At 43.8% G+C, this 16544-nt stretch overlaps 1 long non-coding RNA gene across 1 annotated transcript; it reads right to left on the bottom strand.

Moving 5' to 3' along the window:
- Positions 1 to 8512: 8512 nt before the first annotated feature.
- On the bottom strand, positions 8513 to 16542 carry LOC135315816 (uncharacterized). The gene is made up of 3 exons (XR_010375302.1): positions 13991 to 16542; positions 11671 to 11861; positions 8513 to 9500 (listed from the first exon to the last, which is right to left on the bottom strand). It is a non-coding gene; the product is annotated as an uncharacterized LOC135315816 (long non-coding RNA).
- Between the last annotated feature and the right edge of the window lie 2 nt (positions 16543 to 16544).

The following is a 16544-nucleotide window of genomic DNA, read 5'->3' as shown; positions in this document are numbered from 1 at the left end:
AATTTGTAAGTGCTGAGAAGGTGGTAGAAAGCAGGAGAGGGGTCTTTTCAAGGTTTAGGTTCTTCTGTGGAGTAAGTCCCTTCTGTTTAGAAAAAAAATAATCATCAGAGATAAAATATTCTCAGACAACATGAATATAGAAATGACGAGGCTGTACATGACAAACTTATAAAATTGTGAAGGAGGTTGGTTTTAAAATTCTGTCAGAACAAAGTCATTAACTTTTAACAGAATGTACTTTGTTGATTTGATGATGAATTAAAAATTGGAGGGAAAATGAAAAAGCAGCTCATGTAAAGCTGCATCACCCTCTGCCTCCATTGAGACAACACTGTATCACCTCTACTGGTAGCAAAAAATCTGCCAGGTTTTGTCATCGTTTTGCATCACAGCGTGACCCAAAAGCAAATGTACCCTCTGCCATCACACAGTACAGTGCCGGGGACCACTTGCTCTGTTTGTTCTGTTTGTGTGGATCTTCATCAACCTTACCAGTTTTCAGTTCCAATAATAGCTATGTGTGAATTTTATTTTTCAAGATTCTACTTGCAAAGGTTTGGCTTCAGCTCAACCACAAGGTCCTGTTGTCTGTCCTGTCCTGTTGTCCTGAGCTTGCTTTCTCACACAATACTTAAGTGAGCCACGGGTCACAGCCATTAAACTTAGTTTATGGAAAACATACCAGAATCACTTTGATCCCATTATCTTAAACTCTCCATTTGAAAGAAATGTAGCACTAGCAGATTTCCTCACTTCCTGTCTCCAAATCTTTATTTATTCATAACAGTAATACGGGCTTCCAGACCCTGCTTGTGTTTTTCTTTGGTATCTACTTCGTATTATCCTCCCTATCTGCTATTCACAGAATCACAGAACCACAGAACCCCAGGCTGGAAGGGACCTCAGGGATCATCTAGTCCAACCTTCCTGGGAAGAGCCCAGCCTAGACAAGATGGCCCAGCACCCTGTCCAGCCGACTCTTGAAGGTGTCCAATGTGGCCGAGTCAACCCCTTCCCTGGGGAGATTATTCCAGCGGTGACTGTGAAAAATTTCCCTCTGGTGTCCATCCGGAATCTCCCCAAGAGCAACTTGTGTCCATCCCCCTTGTCCTCTCCTTGTGACTCCTTGTAAAAAGGGAGTGTCCGTCTTCTTTGTAGCTGCCCCTTAAGTCCTGGTACACGGGGATGAGATCCCCTCTGCGCTTCCTTTTCTCGAGGCTGAACAAACCCAGTTCTCCCAGCCTATCCTCGTATGGCAGGCTTCTTTTCCTTCCTTTTAACCCAGTATTGGTTTAAATTGTTTCCCCTACCATAAGTGCTTACTCCCAACCCTTCCAATCTCTGCTAATCATAGCAAATTTGGTATGTTTATCTTGGCTGATACTTGGGCTTTACTTACTCACATAGGTGTTTTTCCTAAAGCTCATGAAACATCTATCTTTATTGTCTCAGGCTTGAAAAGGGACCTGTTTCAGGAGAGTTCCATTTGCCTCTGAATAAAGCCCACAGGAACAAAGCAAACAATTGCTCCAATTCCCTTACTCTGGGCACCTGACGTCCCTATGCAAGTTCAGGAAATCACATGGGGGAACATTTTGCTTTCCTGTGACAGGACTGGAAGAGACACGGCTGCCTATCAGCTCCGTGCATTGTCTTGTTTAGAAGAGGATGCGGGTCCTGGGTGAATTTCTCTCACAATGGACTAAGCAAATCTAAGCCTGAGTTTTCTTGTTAAAATTCTCATCTTCTTTCCTCATAGGAAAGGCAGAGGCATGCCTAGTATCACACCTCACCTAGAGGTGAGGCTTTGTCAGCTCACCTACTTGTTGCTGGGTCCATTCACTGAACAACGTCACCAAGTCTTGGTAAGCAGAACTTCTTTGTAAGTAGAATGAGAGGGTCACTTTCAGAGATGTGCGCAATCATTTCCATAACAAACCCGTTAAAGGGTTAGAAGCTCCAGCTGAAAACCGGGGTGGCATGGATAATGGTGTGGACAGAGGGGGCTGAAGTGCCAGTGTTGACTTCTAAGGGCTCTTGATGGATTTTACATTATTCTTATTCACAAAGTGATGTGGCTTTTGGGTACTTATGAGTAATGAGTAGAACTAGTTTGTTTAGTGTCCCTGTCCCCCAAGGCCACTGACCTTTGAGAGAGAACAGCGTGTACCACTGCTTTTGGCAGCCACGCTCCCAACCTGACGCAGTTGGTTTGTGGGGGGGCCACGGAGCCAGCAGAGATGACTCATTCCGCCTCAGTGGCTCATTGAGGAGCTGCAGGGAGAAGTTATTTATAACCAGACCTTTCAGGTTCAGCGCAGCAGCATCTTCAGCAAGAGGAGGGGGACAGAATGGGGATGGGACACAAGACTTTCCAGATACAGATCAACCCCCACCCCAATACTGTAGCCCCCATCTGACTTCAGCCAGCCCAAGCTTTTTGCTCAGCTGTCTGGGTGCTCTTGTCCTGGTGCAAGATTCTGCTGATAACTCATCAGCTCCTCAAAGAGCAGGGAGACAACTGTGAATATCATCAGTGTGAACAAAACACAAACTCCTTCTATGGTAGCTGCTAAGTTGACTCTTGCTGAATCTTTCTGACCCATGGCCATAGCATTATCTTTTCTTTGTCTCTGTCCATGTTTACCCTTGGCTTGCCTTTAAGATGAGCTCTTTTCGTGGGTGTTTTCAAACAGTCTTTACACTGCCAGCAAATCCCATTTAAACCTCCTGAGGTTTCTCCACACCCAAGCTAACACTATAATTTATAAAACTGTAATTGTTTTTCCGACCTTGCCGTGGACTCATTTCATCTTTAGGTGCTTCCATGACTCCATATGTGAAACAGAGATAATGATACCCCCTGGGTTAAGCACAGTGTGATCTATAGCTATGAAACACCACCTAAGTGGTAGTATTATTACCAGAGATAGTCACAGAACAATAGGAAAGCATATTACACAACAGTAGAGGACAGCATGTGTTAAAGAAAATATTTACTATGAATACATATGTCTTTGTATCTAGGTAACTGTGGCCTTTATCTTGAAGCATATTTGCATACATTACAATTATTGAATTTTATGTTAAACTGCATGTCTTCAAGTTGTGGGTTCTCTTAACTGGCTTTGAATTCAAAGCCACGTGCCAGCAGGGACCCTGCTGCGTGAATACCCTGTTCTCATTCTACCTCTGCCCTGTTCTTAAACCAATTTGTGTGTCTGGAGCTGCGCTGTGGTTAAATGGCTCTTTGGCTCCTGTCACTCTGTAGGCTTCTTCTCATAGCTTAAATGCTTCTTATTTGGCTATTCATCTTTTCTTTTTCTTCCCTCTATTTCTCTTTTCCTACCTCTTCCTCATTAAATAGACAACTGGCTCTGCAGTATACAACGGGTATGCAGTTAGATGAGTATAAAGTCTCAGCACATGGTAAAGGTCATTTGGTAGATCCATAGTTTTTTTTGGTGTTCTCTCTTTTGGCTGTCCTGCACCACTGTGCTATGAGCCCAGAGGTATATTTGCCCTTTTTACAGTGTTTATTATCTTCATATAGGAGCTGTACTATAAATAATTCTTGCCTTCGGTTTTGGCAACCAACTAAAGGGGAAGTCTAGCCTGCATAAACCAAACGGTGCTGCAATGAACTTTTTTTTTCTCAAAGCCCAGTTATAAGACTGCATAGATTTGTGTATATGAGACTTACCTTCAGCTCATAATCTCATAAACTGGACTGGAGGTGGTCTCTGCACAGTAGCCCCAAGACTGCCTAGCTGCCACATTATTTTCCTGAATCTCACTTTTGTTTTGGGAAAAGTAGACCTCTGGCTCTTATGGTTGTAAATAAGCCTCTGAAACATCAACATAATGTAGCTGGTGCAGAGATACTTGTATTGGTCTTGAGAGAAAGAGTCCATATTTCAGGGGCACGGAGTGTTGTGGGTTTTTTTGGTTTGTTTTTTTTTTTTTGCTGTTTTTGAGTGGTAAACTAAGATATGCAGTGATTATAACTATAATGTCAACTTTGCTCCTTGTCTCTTTCTTCAGCAAATTTTACACGGTAGATAAAATGGTTCTTAGAGCTGTTGGTTTATCCTTTCAGTAGTTGCCTTGTCTTCCCTTTGGCACCTTAGGCACCCATTAGTACACTGTACATAGCGCAGCCGGCTCCCCTGCATGTCTCACTGCCTCCCCTTTGCCTGAGGCTTGCGACATTCTTGAGCAGACCCCTGGCAGGGGATCCCAAGGATGGATGCTATGGCCAGAGAGCGCATGAGGAGGTGTGTCCAGGTTTGGCTCCTTGAACCCAGAACCGAGAGGGCCAGGAGGGGGAACCAAGAGTGTGCATACATGTCAGAGACTGAAAGGATTTACCTCTCTGCATTTCCAATTGCTTGTTTCCTATCTGGGGAAAATCCCTTTTGACAGCCCAGGCGGTGAGCTTCTAATTCCTGTCTCCGGCTCATTTTTCACTTCAATCCCTTAGTGAACGGATTTTAATGCTTGATGGATTCAAACAAAATTATTTCCGTTCCTGTGGCTTTGCAAAAGCCTCTAGGGTGTGTGTGTGCCTGTGTGCAGGGGAGGAGGGATGGGGCTTGTTTTCGTTACACTCCAGTAAACCTCCTCTCCAAGGGAAATATATTTCATTTCTTCATTTAGGGCTTTCTTGCTGATGATTCCTCCCATGCTATCCTCCTGGCTCTTGGGCCACTGGAGGACCTCTAAAAGAATTGCTGTTCCAAGGGGTACAAGATGCAATGTTCCAGATCTGTTTCTGCTGCAAGTAGGGATTCAAATCATAGGCCCAGGCTGAGCTTCCAGCAGTAGCACTGGATGGGGTGAATAACTGTAGGAAAACTTTCAGACTCCCCAGCTCTAGCTGGGAGTGAGACAACACCACAGACTGAGAGATGGGGTTGGTGACTGAAGCGTTGTCTGGGTAATCAAACATCTTGTTTGAACATGTGTATAATTCACCATACTGCTATTGTAATGGACAAGTATTGCTTTTTATTACAGTTCCCAGCCTCTCCTACCAGCAGAAATCACTGTAGGAAACGGTGCAAGGGCTCTGCTTGCATAATATTCAGTAATCGGTAAGAATTTCAGCTGCTCAGCCACCATGCGTTTCTGCTGGGCTTCTTCCACAGAGTTGCTGTGTCTGGGAGGCTAAACTATTTAAATGCTCAATATCCCCTTCTATCAAAGCTGAATCTTCACCATAATAAAAATTAACAAAGCAATCATTATATGATACATGGCTCTAATAAATACTTACAGCCAGCATGCTAAAGGTCCTCATTAGTCTCTGAAGGATTGAGAGTGTTGCATGGTGTTGACGATGTCTCTCAATGTACAAAACCACTGTTGTTAGGATGTGGTAAGCCCACTTGGTGATACCATATCTAGATTAAGTTGTTTCAACTTATTATAACTGCTGCCAAGCTGTCACTTGCTCAGGCAAGAAAAAAATCTTGAGCCTGGAGTTGGAAATGTACTGCATGTTCCTTTTCAGCATACGCCTGTCTTCTAGGACAACCTCCTATGTCCACAGCCTCCAGTGAATACTTGTTTAGAACTATTGATTTTCATCCTAAATATGTACTGTGTCATGCTTCTAAGCTGGTGGACCCAGGGACTCCCAGGTGTAGCTTGTGAGCTTGCCCTATTTTATCTATCTATATATTATTGCAAACCCTTAGTTCCTCTAACTTCAGCTTTTTTCAGTATAAGTATTCTAATTCTAATTTTTGTTTTGTTAAATGCATAGTCTCCAGATGAGAAGCCCTATTGTATTAATGTGGTTTTCTAACATGTTGCGTCAGATACTATTAGCTTGCATTATAAATACTCAAAAGTATACATAAAGCATATCTTTAAGTTTTAGTTGTAAATATGGTAATAGCATTTCAGGAATTATTTACTTTATCTAGTTAACATATTATTGCTTGTAATTGTATGTTTATTTCAACATTGTCAATAATCCCTAAGCTTTTGAGCCAGGGACAATAAATTGAAGTGTTAATTAACTTCGGAACTTCATTAACAAAATCATGCTAAGTCTGTTAGGTAGAAGAGGACACTCATTTATAAACCAGTAGATACTGTCTAGCCTGAAAGCTTCAACTACTTATTACAGCAACAGTACAGGCAAGTCTCTTTACAATACCTTCAGATTGTAAAAAATTGTATCTAACTGACATTTGCTGAAGGATCAATAAGAAATCTAATTAAATGTGAGTAAAAAGGGAGTTCTTAAATTTCTATCTTGTCTTTCTGCTGGAAAACGTGGAGATTTTACCGCAGAAGTAACGATTCATTAACCTTGTGGTTTGTCACTGCAGAAAAGAAGTAGACAAATATTTGGAAAATGTGTTTTTTAAATACTCTTTTGTTTCAGCCAATGTTCTGGATTGCTTGTGTGCTATTAATAATGTTTATTAATATTTTGGTTGAACATTTTCCTCAGTCACCAGGGTTCCTTTTGCCAAAGGCACAAGTTGTGAATCCAGCTGGATACTCATTGGATTTACTTGCTGCAGATCAAATTATCTAATATTAAATACATATTAGCACCTGATTGCACTAGTTTTATCAACAGCATTTGCCAATAACTGAAACTTATTTTAACAGTGGTTTCCACCACATTGTTGGAGTGAATATAATGGAGACTAGAAGTTACCTATAGTGACAGAATACAGCATCAGTACCACCGGGAAAGCATTGTGTTAGGGGTTTTTGTTTTATTTATTGTCTCTTTTACATAGTTGGTGACTCTGAGACCGATAAGCCTTTCCTGCACTGGAAATGCTTAGAGATCTGGCTGGTGTCTTTCAACTGGAAAATCATTATCAAGCTTTTCTCTAAATTCCCTGTTGTGCTAACCTTCCCGTTTGTGCTGCTGGTTGCTCAAGTCTAGGGCTCACTGTGTGTTCGGCACGGTAAACAAAACTCTTAGCCACTACCCTTAAATGTTTTGCAGTCTTCTATTTACTTATATATCTAGTCTCTATAATCCTTTAATGGTGACAGACTTATCAGTGTAATCTATGAATTTTACCTGGATGTCCCTTGCTCTCCCTGTTTGTTTTTTATTGGACATAAGACTGCTTCTAGCATCATACTCATTTGTGTGCCATTGTCCAATTTCATAGATGTGTAATTTCCTTTCAAGCTGATAGCATATTCATTTATCACTGCAACACTGAACTTTCCTCCTATGAACAGTTTACCTGAGGTAGCAATACTCTGCTGCCGCTTGCAAAATTTACGAAGCTGTCTGATCCATGATATTTCTTCCATCTGCTGCCACATGCTGAATATTTTCTTAGTCTGTCCTGGTTGTTGTAGCACATGTGTGATTCTACATGATTTTATCTTTGAGCATAATATGCTTTTCTCTCTTGGAGCCCTTGCTTGGGGTATTTTGTGGTTTCATTGTGTTTAAATCTGACTTGCACTTAATTCTGGACTGGATGGCTGCCATAGATTTGTTCTTTGACCTTCTATCAGTCCTGAAACTTTTGAGGGAAAACCAGCTCCCTAACAAGAGGCCAGACCATAATTTGAATTTTCAGCGGAAGTCTCGGGAGAGGCACCCCTTAGTAATCTTTGAAGAGGTAAGAATCAGCCAGGCACAGGCATTTCTTCAGTTTCACTTTCCTTTTTAAAATTTGCCTAAAGAACCATCTTTTACACTTCATTATTACGTGAAGTGCAACATCTCATAACATATATGGATTTCTAAGAGGTTTTCACTGCCAGAATTGACTGGAACCTCTTAAGCATTTCAAAAGCATCAAAATCGAGTATTAAGAGTAATAGAGCTTTTGATTGTCTTCCTTTTTACTGGCCTTTTAGCTTTCAGATAAACAAGGATTTCTAGCACACACACATGCAATTTAGTATTTTCCCAATTGCTTTTGCTGTTTCCAGATTTCAGCTCTTCTGGGCATCTTGGTAGCTGCTTCTTTTCCACTCAAGTTACACTCTTTGGCATCTTTTTACTCCTGATACCATATGGCATTCCTTAATGCCTCTGCACCCAAACTGCTTTAAAAGACATTCCTTATTAATGACACATTTCCAGCTGTCTCTGCTTAGAATGAAGGCTTTTGCCACGTCCCTGTTCCTGAGCCTGGGCAACTAAACCACTTTTGGATAATTACAGTTGCCAGGGCTGTGGCTTGGGAGGGAATACGCTCCAGGCATGGTCCCTGCAATAGAAGGTATGGTGTGGGAATGGTGTCTTTGCAGAGGGGTTTTTACAAAAGGAGGATACCTCATAAGAAGTCTATTCAGAATGCAGTCAATGCTATTTGCCTGATTACAGCATATTACAAAATCATATTTCTGTACAACAGAATGAAACCATCAGAGTCATTGTTCCCATGAGAATCATGGGGAAACGGCCTGAGCTTTTAAAGGAAATACCCTTTAGGGAACTTCCTTGAAGAGGTTGTTTTTGAAAAAAAGAATCAACCTCCAGAAAATAAATCTAATAAAACGCAGCTTGTTTATGTAGCATTGAGCCCTGTGAGCTTTGGTGCGAACTCCTCTTGGCCAGTGCACACGTGTAAGGAGCTGACACCACCGCTGAATGCCAAACTCCGTTCTCACAGGCTCTTCCCAGGAAACCCAGTACAGCTGCATGCACGTAAATAAGCAGATGTTTTTCCCCATGTGTGGGGACGCCTGCTGTCAGAGGGCACACGAAGCTCTAGGCTGCACCCCAAGTTTGTTTTTGCTGCTGTGGATTGCAATCTCTGCACAAGTTGTTGTTGCTGCTGCTGCTGCTATTATTGTTGATGTTGTTGTTATTATGTGATGCTGCAGATCTGTTCCCCTCCATCCAAGATGCTGTTTCAGCCACAGCCTTTTCTTTGATCACAGCCAAGAAGATGGCTTTGACACTGTATGTATTCCCCTAGCCCACCGCAAAGTCCTAATCCTTCTAATAGCTGGAGGTTTTCAGTTTAAATCTTTTATTAATATTCCATCTTAATTGTAAAGCGCTTCAGTGGTATCTAAAACCCTGTCTTACATAACAGCCTTATCCACACTTGAGTCCTTCAGAGCTGGAGTGTCAGGAGAAACGTCTGTTTGATCTGCCTAGTCTGTCATTAGCCCTCATGCCTCTAATGTACATACCCATTAGAAATTAACAATACATTTCAAATGTCTAAGCTCAACCAATGTATATTTTTAAATATTTGTTGTTATTTAAAAATGAGAAAGAGTATGACTTGCCGTCATGTACAGATTTAAGTGATGTAGTTAGCAAAGTCTCCATAAAGTCTTCTAGGAGCCTTGTTTGCAGCTCTAAATCACCTGGAAAGTGAAGGAAGATATAGGCAATGGAGACAACTAAGATATTTCATAACATGACAGTGCTGATAAGATCCTACTACGTATTAGCTTTTTTTGAGCTGGGTAAATAGATGAAAGCACTTGGAAACTGGAACTACTTGTGTCCTCACTGTGAATATCCCAGAAAGTCCCTGAAAAAGAAGAAAGGAGAGGTGTTATTGCTGAACAATAATAAACCTTTATGAAGTATGGTTCTTCAGATTTTAATTCGTTGCAGATGATTATCCCTTTTCCTCTTATACTGCTTCAGCTATTTCAGGCAATTGCCAGCTTTTCCCCAATGTTTATATACTTTAAGACAGACTAGGAGTGAGCCTTAAAATTAACAAACCGGCATGTTTTCTTGTCTTAAGGAGATTTTCTTCCAGAGATTTGTTCAGCTCAGACACATATTGTTCAGACTGAACAAAGCCCAAAGAGTAAACAGAGAGCCTTCCTGGTAAACTAATGCAGGAAACAAACTTAATAGAGTTTGATGTTATTAATAAGCAGATAAAGGAGAGATGTAAACTTGAGCTTCAGGCAGCAGATATGAACCTCTCCTTAAATCCCACTTCAAAAGATAAAGAATGTACCAGCACGTGTCTGCAGTTTGCATTTAGAAGTCACATCCAGAAGCCAAAGATTTCTGTTTTCCCCAGCTTCTGTACATGCTGCGTTAAATGATTTTTAGAAGCCTGCACTTTCTCCTTTGTATCTGAACAGAAATTATTAAATCCAAAGAGCTGAGAACACCTTTGGAAAGCAGGCGTTACTGTCTGCGCTTCCCATGGAAAGAAACTAAGGCATAGTGCAAAAAGCTGAAATCCCCATAGGTACTTTTCACTGTGGCGGAAGATGTCGGAATTTAGCATTCAGCAACTCAAACAAAATCACAGGCAGTCGGGGTTAGCGTTAGCTCTCATTTTGACACACAGCTCCCTGCTTATACACTAGTGCATGCTGCCGCCTGAAAACTGCAAAGCTGATTTTTGCTACTGCATGAGATAAAACTACTCATTCTATATGAGTTAATTTGATCCTTTAATAACTATGAAATAGAAATGCTTCTCTAGATGGTTAACAAGATTTGCTGGAAATTACTGAAAACCTACATTATTGAATGTAACTTCGTAATTGTACTAATGAGATGTTGTTAGATCGACTACCAAAATGTAGCACCCCTCTGAAATGATGCATAAAAAGCATTTTGCAACTAACTTATTTGTAGAATTGGCAAACGACTTTATCTGAAATGGAAGGGTAATTTAGGCAGACTGTAACTACCTAAGCTGTAATTTGTTCAGGACATCAGGTCTTTTGTTAAATTTTTGGAAAAAAAAAATTCAGAGCTCCAAGTTTATGAATTTCTCATGACAATGACACTGGTAGCAGCATCTTGCTCCCTCTCCCTCTGCTAGCTGCCAACTCAGCAGGGAGGTGGGCTTGCACAGGATTTTTGAGCAGCTCTGCTCCTGAAACAAGGTGTCTTTCCTCTGCTGGCCACATGGTCCTGACCCTCTTCTCTTGTGTCAGTACCAGGGCTACAGTTTTTCATCTGAAAGGGCCTACTGGCTGCTGATAGAAACCTGACCATATTTTGCAGCTCGTACAGCTTCCCTTCTGGTTACAAGCCAGATGTGCCAAATCCTGTCTCTTCCTGAAGCTATCTTGTACCAGAACTGTGCTGTTTATGCACCAGTATCTGTGTTCATCAAAGAAGGTATTAGAGAGAGTTCTATCGAAAGAGAACAGCTGCCCTGGAGATAATGAGTGATTCACTCCAGCCAATCCCAAATGAATTTGAACTCACTGTAGTTATTTCATACTCTTGCCTCTTTGTTGTATAACTGAGGTTATGTTGTGTAACTGAGTTGTCTCATTACGGTACCTCCTATTTTAGTTGGTGGTAGTGAAAGGGTCAAAGGATGAAAAGCAGCAACTACTTATAATCTGATTTCCCAGATGCATCAGTAGTGGCAGAATAAAATATGAGGACTGACCTATCATAATCTTGATACACCTTAACACCCTTACCATTGGAAGGTAACCCTCTCCCCCAGTAAACACAAGAGGTTTTCTTTGCCAGGGGCCTGGTCAGAGGTGTGGCTGCCAGGCGATGAGCAAACAGAAGCTATTTATTCAGCCTTGTCCCTAAACTACTTCCAACCCAGACCTCAAGTGTGTGGCCTTCAGTGCTGCTCTCTTTCCCTCCCATTCCCTGAACTAATTCTTTAGGCACTTGATAAATAACCCTTTTTTTTTTTTTAAACTGGCAAAGATTAAATGTTCCTAGTCAGAAAAAAAATGCAGGCTTTTTACCTGATAATCAGGGATCCTCTTTAATGCAGCTGAAGAGTCCACCTGTCTCTCTGAAAAGCAGCTATAATCCTGTGGCCCAGATCATATTTCAGAAAGAGATCACTCCATCACATACGTAGTTTATTGTGACTGTAAAACATCTGCATGGGCTTGTGAAAAGCTTTGCTCATATCTAGGAGAGCTCAGGTCATCTGAAAGTGGAAAATTATGGAGTTATTTGATTTCCTCCTTCCTATATTCATTGCTGCTCTCAATGTAAGCCAAAGACAAGCCAACCCATTGAGCATTCCTTTGCTATGGCTCTTTGGCACATTACCATTTTGTGCTTTAAGACCGTGTCAAATGGAGAGAGGCACCACTGTCACCATTAAAACCACGTCAGTCTTGCTCCAGTCATTTTCGAAGTTTTTTTTTTCTAAAACCTGGATTTAGACCTCCACTTTAACATGCTTCCTGCCTGCCTTGTGGTTCACCTCCACTGGCACAGCAGTGCCTTCTTACATAGATGTGACTGTGAAGTTGATTGTAGTTTGGCAACAGAGACATCTGATACAAAAGAGGTGACATTTGCCAGCTGTGGGCTCTAAAACTGCAAAGCTGAGCCAGCTATATCAGCTTAATTAATTGCATTTCTAGCTGTGTGAAAGACTATGAGTCTCAAAAAGGGTGTGTGGGAAGGAGGTAGCATGAAGAGTAATTCCAGGAAAATTATTTACTTTTTTTTTCCCCTCACACCTCAAGTAGGTTGGGTCTCTTCTCTGGAGTCTAGCTAGACTGCAGATGGTAGCTCAGGGTGCTCAGCCATATCTGTCCTGTCAGTCAGCAGAGTTTCTGTGGCATCTTCTTTCATGTTATTTGGTTTAACAAGCTAAGAAAGGGTTGGGGCGTCTTCTCTGTTGTGAAGTGTGGTCTCCTGCTCTGACTGGCCTCTCACGTGCCAACAAGATGGAGCTGCAGAGTTAAGCCAAGGTCTGTGCCCTCACAGAGCATCGTTGTGAAGAGGTTTGTTGCTTCCCTTTGGAAACCTTCCCCTCTTCCACACTGATGATTGCTCTTACCTGTTTTTCCCACTTGCAGCTCCATGGGCACAACTTGGCCCTCTGGCCAGCCCTGTGTATTTAATGTATAGGGGGCTTCACCTTTGGCCCTACGCATTTTCTTCTCCCCCTGATCTCTCTGCCATCTTGCTTTCTTCCAGCTGTGGTTTTCCTGTAGTTCATCCATTCCTCCTCTTGTGAACTGTTATTTTTGTTCCATTGCTCTTCATCTTCCTTTCCCATTCCTGTAGGCTTATTACAGGATCACAGTGCAGCCTTTCCCCCCTTCGATTCTATTTGACTGTAGAAAACAGTGACTTCCAATCCATCTGTTGGTCTCATCCTGACAAATACAAAGGGAAGTTCTCCATTTGCAATCAGGATGCAAGTAACCAGGGTGGATTTGAGCACGGAGATTACAGCCAGAACAATAATGCCTTTGTAATGCTGTCGGGATTATTCCTCTCCCGTGGAGTAAAACCTGAAGAGCAACACCAAGTCTTCAAGCAAACAGAATCTCCAGCTGTTAGTGCTTTCGCTTCCTTTGGAGGCAGACACATGCCTGTCCAAATACAATATGCTGGAAGTCCAGTACTTGGCATCTTTTTGACTACTGAAACATGCCATGTTTCTGAAACCCTCTAAAAGCGATAGAAAGATAGTGAAGGGAAAGGTAAGCCCATAAATGAGGGCTAGACAGTTCATCTATGTTACAGGACATATTCCTGATCAGTATCCTGATTCTCAGCCCAGTCCAGCTCAGATTTTATTGTGCTTTGGCAGATTGTTTGTATGATATCATACTTACCCTAGACAATGATGTTCTTGCAAATGCAGGTGAGAGAAATAATAAAGACTGAGAAACTATCACCAAGAAAACTACTCCAAAACATTACAGACTCTGTGCCTTTCTGTCAATAGCTTGCTGGAGACTTTTTTTTTTGTGGGCAGTTCTCTCTCATTTCATGCTCAAACTCCTTTTCTGGGCTGTTGCCTTTAACTGAAATTGAAATACACTGTTCCAAGTTCAGGGCAGGCAATGCAGCCCCTGTTTGTTTGAGCAGTGTTCTGAATTTAAAAAAAAAATATTTCTCTACACAAGCAAAGCAAAAAAAAAATATAACTAACCCTTCCCCCAAAAACGCTCATGCATTTGCTCATGTGCATGCTTTTTAATAGCGCTTTTAAAGAAAGACAGGATTTTACACTTGCAGGCAGTGCCATATTTGTCATTGCAAGCTGGAATTGGATCCACCTTCCCCTGCCAGCCCTAGGCTACTCACTTGCTCCAGTATCCCCCGGGTTTGGGGAGGACAGCGCAGCTCCCCTCTGGCTTGGCCTCTGACTGAATCACACGGGTACTTTTGACTTAGCTCTGTCTCCAGAAGCAGTGAGCATGCACATTACATAATATAATCGTTGTGTCTTGAGGATTCAGGCTTGTCCTCTTTCGTGCTGCCAGATGGAAGAGGAGCCACGCTTTCTCTGGAGAGATGTCCCCGTGCATCTCGCCGCTCAGCCATGCTGGAATAACGTGCTTCTCTCTACAGCCAGGCACTGTTGTTCCCTGTCATTTGGCTCCAGAATAGCTAGCTCTTTAGTATGCAACGGATGCTATGCAGCCACTGTGATCCCAAGATTAATTTGTCTAGAAAAGGATATCCATGAAGAACCTCCAAAATGAATTTGTGCGGAGGATGCACTCCAGGTTCTTTGAAAAGCCAGGGTTTGTTTCCAGCTGAAACTCAAACACAGGTGTCCTAGACAGCCAGGTTTCTCTTTTTTGGCTCTTACGCTGTCCTACTTCACAGTTTTTTCAGCTGCTGCTGCTGTTTTGTTGCTTGGTTCTGCATTGTTACTGCCTCTGTTAGTCAAGCCACTTCTTGCCTTGATCCCTGACGTGCTCTCCCAAGTCATGAATCACACCTGCACTAGTGAGTCCCTTCTCACTAATGAGGCATCTGCTCCAAATTCTGCAGTGCTCAGCTGACTGAGGCACGGAGCTACAACCCACCTGTAGACAGCAGTGTCACTACAGCCCTCAGGAATAGCTCAAAAGACCCCAAGGAGGGTGAGGGCAGCATTAGTCATGCCAGGCGGAAATCTTAACTGTGTGAACTTCCTCACAGCAAATGCCTTGTCAGCAGCAGCTGCAACTCCAGAAATGGCAGCTTCTTGAGAAGCAATGTTACATCCTGATGGAATTAATTTCCTCGGGACAGAGAGGTATTGAGAAATGTTCATTTCGGCCTCCTGCTACCTCTGAGTCCTGGCAGAAGGTCCCCTTCAGAGCCATGGCTCCAGCAATGCAGCTGCAGCAGGGAAAGCCAGGGCTTGTCTTCACCCAGCCAGGAGCAGCTTCTGGAAACAGCCCCTTCTGGAAAAAATAAAAAAACCAAACCAACCCAGAAAGGTAATTTGGAGCTGAAACAATGCTGCAGGTATGAATGGGAAATTGTTCTTGACAGACATCCCCACCACAAACCCCTTCAATAGCCCATTTAGTCACCAAGACAGCGGCTGTCAAGCATCCAAAGCAGGAAAGAGGCAGAGGGATCATCCTCTCCTCTCTGAGGATGGACAGAGGGCACCTTGTGCCGGAATTGCACATGGCTGCTGTGCATCTGGTGCCAATCGCGCAGCTGACAGGACAGAGCACACCGAGCCAGGGCTGCAGCATAATTCTCTTTCTGTGGCAGCTTTGCCATGCGTGACTGTAGCACTGGGGGCACAGCAGCATGGACTGCAACAGGACCCCAGGCTGCAGGGAGAAGTTGCACTCGGGCTGTTCCAGAGAAGACTGTGTCATCACATAGTAACTGCTGTGCATGTGCCAGCGAGAGCAGAGCTAGCATGAGTAAGCTTATTATGCGATAATCACACCTTCGTCTTTCTGGGTACATAAACTGCTGAGGTATCCAAGTCTGGCAGCAAGGCACAATCACTGTCTGAAGATAAGCAAGAAGGAGCCGGGTCCTTTCCTCATTGGGAACCTATGTCTGATTTGACACCATTATCTTTTACTGTTTTTAAACAGAACATCATTAGGGAGCCACCTGTTGCCACTTAATCACCTGTGTTTGATTACAAATATGCTAAGCAATCGGGTTTTTAGGTACAAATTCCTTCCTTTTTATAACCTTTTATGATGTGCCCTAATGAAGCCTCTCTGTCCGTTTCAGAGGCTTGATCGAGACTTCCCCTGTGGGCTATATGAGGCAGGCAGAGGCCGAGCGCCCAGCTTCCGCTCCTGAACTTTGGGAAATCTGGGGTTTAGATCAAGGATTTGAATCACCTTGGTTATAATTATAAGAGCCGGTATATCCACCGTGGTCCTGTTTGGGCAGGCTGAGCACCCAGGCAAACCCCAGCCCCCACAGCGCGCTGGGTCCCAGTGCCGGAGCGGAGGGGCCTTATGGGGGGACGGGGGGCGGTCACCCCGCGGGGCAGGGGGTCTCGCCTTCCCGGCTCTGCCCTCGGGGACACTACGCTCCTTCCCCGAGAGACCACCGGGAGCTTCGGGGGTCAGGTTCCCCCGCCCTCCGGGGACGAGGCTCCGGCAGCACCGGCCCGCGGCCGCGCCGGGACAGGGGCTGTGGCCCTACCGTTCCTCCTTCCCCACCCTGTCCGGGGCCGCCGGGCCCTGCCCGTTCGCCCGCCCGCCCGCCCGCCGCGCTGCGGGAGCGCCGCCCGCCGCCGCCCGCACCCCCGCGGCGGCGCCGCTCCGGCCTGAGCCGGCCCCCGGCTGGGGGAGGCCCCGGCTCACCTGGAGAGGGGTGGGGGTGGGGGGGACACGGCGAGGGGCTGGTGCCCGCCAGCCCCCGCCGGAGCGCCCCA

Source organism: Phalacrocorax carbo, chromosome 15 (genome assembly GCF_963921805.1).
Source record: "Phalacrocorax carbo chromosome 15, bPhaCar2.1, whole genome shotgun sequence".
NCBI classification, from domain to species: domain Eukaryota; kingdom Metazoa; phylum Chordata; class Aves; order Suliformes; family Phalacrocoracidae; genus Phalacrocorax; species Phalacrocorax carbo.
The sequence above is the reverse complement of the archived record's forward strand: the minus strand, read 5'-3'. Positions and strand labels throughout refer to the sequence as shown.